This window comes from Rhinopithecus roxellana, chromosome 8 (assembly GCF_007565055.1).
Source record: "Rhinopithecus roxellana isolate Shanxi Qingling chromosome 8, ASM756505v1, whole genome shotgun sequence".
NCBI classification, from domain to species: domain Eukaryota; kingdom Metazoa; phylum Chordata; class Mammalia; order Primates; family Cercopithecidae; genus Rhinopithecus; species Rhinopithecus roxellana.
Window position 1 is genome coordinate 60,469,197 of NC_044556.1, and position 4,100 is coordinate 60,473,296.

A 4,100-nucleotide genomic window follows, 5' to 3' on the forward strand; every position below is an offset into this window, starting at 1 on the left:
GAACCAGGGAAAAGCTTGCCTTTTGGATGGGGAAGGACACAAGCCTAGCTAAGTTTGCCACATACTGATTGAAGAGCCTTGGGCCTTGAGTGAATATTGGTGGTAGCCAGGGAGTGATTCCTATGGGCCACTGGTTGAAACTCAGTGCTGTAGTGGATTCAGGTTGAACCAAGCACTGTTCCAGTAGTAGTGACCACAGGGGTACTTGTGTCACCCCTCTTCCAGATCTAGGCAGCTCATCACAAAGAGAGAGACTTCATTTGTTTGGAGGAAAATAAGGGAAGAGAACAAGAATCCCTGTCTGGTAATCCAAGGAATTCTCTTAGATTATATCCAAGACCCCCAAGATGATACCTAATTGAGACTGCAAGAACCACAACATTACTAAGTTTGGGGTGCTCCCTAATGCATATATAGCTGCAGTGACCAAAAACGTAAGATCACAACACTCAATTCCCTTTGAATACTTGGAAACTCTTCCCAAGAAGGACAGGTACACACAAGCCCAGACTGCAAAAACTACAATAAATACCTAACTCTTCAATGCCCAGACATTGATGAACATCAACAAGCATCAGGACAATCCAGGAAAACAGACTTCACCAAACAAACTAAATTAAACACCAGTGACCAATCCTGGAGTTACAGATAAATGTGACCTTTTAGAGAGATAATTCAAATGAATTGTTTTGAAAAATCTCAGTGAAATTCAAGATAACACAGAGAATGAATTCAGCATCCTATCATATAAATTTAACAAAGAGATTGAAACAATGTTTACAAATCAAGCAGAAATGTCAGGAGCTGAAAAATTCAACTGGCACACTGAAGAATGCATCACAGACTCTCAACAGCAGAATGGACCACACAGAAAAATTAAAGATCTTGAAGACAGGCTATTTGAAAATACACAGTCAAAAGAGACAAATGAAAAACAAAAAGTGTAATGAGTCATGCCAACAAGATATAGAAAATAGCTTCAAAAGGACAAATATGAGACTTATTAACCTTAAAGAGGAGGTAGAGAGAGAGATCAGGGTAGAAGTTTTATTCAAAGAAATACTAACAGAGAACTTCCCAAAGCTAGAGAAAGATATCAAGATTCAAATACAAGATTATAGAACACCAAGCAGATTGAGCCCAAACAAGACTATCTCAAGACATTGGATAATCAAACTCCCAAAGGTTAAAGATAAAGAAAGGATCCTAAAAGCAGCAAGAGAAAAGAAATAAATTACGTACAAAGGAACTCAAATGCATGTGGCAGCAGACTTCTCAGTGGAAACCTAACAGGTCGAGAGAGAGGCATTACATGTTTAAAGTGCTAAAGAACTAAAACTTTTTTTTTTTTGATTTAATAAAGTTTTATTTTTCCAAATGTACAGTTGGTTGGACCTATTCATGCATCTTCACCAGCAGCTGGAGCATCTCCACCCTTGGTATTTCTGGTGTAAATTACTTGAGCTCTGTGCTTTGAAACCAGTTTGATAAGTCCTTTACTAAGGAGCTCCTGAAGGGCTGCCCTGGCCAGGGAGCCTCAAATCTTCAGTCTCTCAGAGACCACAGCTGGGGTTGTAAGTTTAGAGTTGGGAACTTCCTTACTGAGTTTGTCATAGGTAGCTTTGTCAAACAAGACTAAGTTATTGAGCTTGTCCCGAACTTTGCCTTTGGACCACTTCTTCTTTTTGGCCTTGCCCCCGGATTTGTTCACTGGGTCTTTGTCTTTCTTGGCCGACTTTCCGGCGTCCTTCTTCTCCTTGTCGTCCTTGGGAGGCATTGCGAAGCTCAGAGAGCAGCAGCGGACACCACAGGCTTGCTAAGATGTCGGACAAAAAGGAAATAAAACTTTTTATACTAGAATAGTACATCCAATAAAATTATCCTTCAAACATGAAGGAGAAATAAAGACTTTCCTAGAAAAAAATATGCTGAAGGATTTTGTTAACACCAGACCTGTGTTACAGAAAATGCTAAAACAAGTTCTTCAATCTGAACGGATATTAATGAGCAATGAGAAATCACCTGACGGTATAAAATTCACCAGTAATAGTAAGTATAGTAAACACAGACAAACACAGAATATTATAACATTGCAATTGTAGTATATAAATTACTTATTTCTTAAGCAGAAAGACTAAACTATAAGCCTACCAAAAATAACAACAACAACAACTTCAAGGCATAGTATAAGAAGATATAAACAGAAGCAACAAAAAGTTGAAAAGTGGGAGCATGAACTTAAAAGGTGGATTTTTTATTAGTTTTCACTTTCCCTGTTGTTAGTTTGTTTGTGCAATGTGGTAAGTGGACAAGAATTTAAAACAACAGGTTTTAAGATGTTATTTGAAAGCCTTGTGGTTACCTTAAATCATAAAACCTACAACATACACATAAAAAAATAAAAAGCCAGAAATTAAAACATACCACCAGAGAAAATCACCTTCCCTAAAAGGAAGACAAGAAGAAAGAATAGAAGGAAGAGAAAAACACAAACAATCAGAAAACAAATAACAAATGGAAAGAGTAAGTCCTTACTTATCAAAAATAACATTGAATGTAAATGCGCTAAACTCTCCAACCAAAAGACATAGAGTGGCTGAATGGATTAAAAATGTAATAGCCAATGATCTATTTCATATAAGATTAGTAACCAGAATATATATGCAGCTCAAACAACTCAATAGGAAAAAAATCTAATAATCCTATCAAAAATAGGCAAAAGATCAGAATAGATATTTCTCAAAAGAAGACATACAAATGGCAAACACATATATGAAAAGGTGCTCAACATCATTGATCATCAGAAAAATATAAATAAGAACAACAATGAGATACTCTCTCACCCTAGTTAAAATGACTTTTATCCAAAAGAAAGGCAATAACCAATTCTGGGGAGGATGTGGATAAAAGGGAAACCTCTAACACTGTTGGTGAGAATGTAAATTAGTACAACCACAGTGGACAATGGTATAGAGGAGCCTCAAAAATTAAAAATAAAACTACCATATGCTCAAGTAATCCATTGATAAGTATATACCTAAATGAAAGGAGATCAGTATATTGAAGAGATATCTGCATTTTCATATTTATTGCAGCACTGTTCACCAATACTTCAGGAAAGCAAGATTTGGAAGCGACCTAAGTGTCCATCAACAGACAAATGGATAAAGAAAATGTGGTATATGTACACATTGAAGTACTATTCAACCATAAAAAAGATCCTGTCATTTGCACCATTATAGATGGAACTGTAAATCAACTATGTTAAGTGAAATAAACCAGGCACAGAAAGACAAACTTCACACACTCTCACACATTTGTGAAATCTAAAAATTAAGTCACTTGAACTGATGGAGATAGAGAGCAGAATGATGGTTACCAGAGGCTGACCAGAGTAGCAGGAGGCAGAGAAGAAAAGGGGATGATTAATGATGACAAAATATAGTTAGATAGAAAATAAGATCTAGTATTTGATAGTGTAACAGGGTGATCACAGTCACGAATAATTTACTGTACTTTTACAAATAACTAAAAGAGGCCGAGAGCAGTGGCTCACGCCTGTAATCCCAACACTTTGGGAGACCTCAGGTGGGTGAATCACCTGAGGTTAGGAGTTTGAGACCAGCCTGACCAACATGGTGAAACCCTGTCTCTACTAAAAATACAACAATTAGCTGGGCGAGGTGGCAGGTGCCTGTAATCCCAGCTACTTGGGAAGCTAAGGCAGGAAAATTGCTTGAACCTGGGAGGTGGAGGTTGCAGTGAGATGAGATCAAGCCATTGGACTCCAGCCTGGGCGACAGAGTGAGACTCTGTCTCAAAACAAATAAATAAATAAATAATGAAAAGAGTACAATTTGAATGTTTGTAACACGAGGAAATGATAAATGTTTGAGGTGATATATATCCCACTTACCCTGATGTAACTGTTACACATTGTATGCCTTTATCAAAATGTCTCACTTACCCCATAAATTATACACCTACTATTTACCCATAAATATTAAAAATAAAAGTAAAAGAAAACAAGAAAAATTTAATAAAGGGCCTGAGCAGCATATTTGATCGGGCAAAAAACTCAGCGAATTTAAATGTAGGTC

At 37.0% G+C, this 4,100-nt stretch overlaps 1 pseudogene across 1 annotated transcript; it reads right to left on the reverse strand.

The window, feature by feature from the left end:
* Positions 1-1,339: 1,339 nt before the first annotated feature.
* Positions 1,340-1,816, reverse strand: LOC104664998 (annotated as a pseudogene). The gene has a single exon (XR_748346.2). The product of XR_748346.2 is annotated as a 40S ribosomal protein S25 pseudogene (transcript).
* Between the last annotated feature and the right edge of the window lie 2,284 nt (positions 1,817-4,100).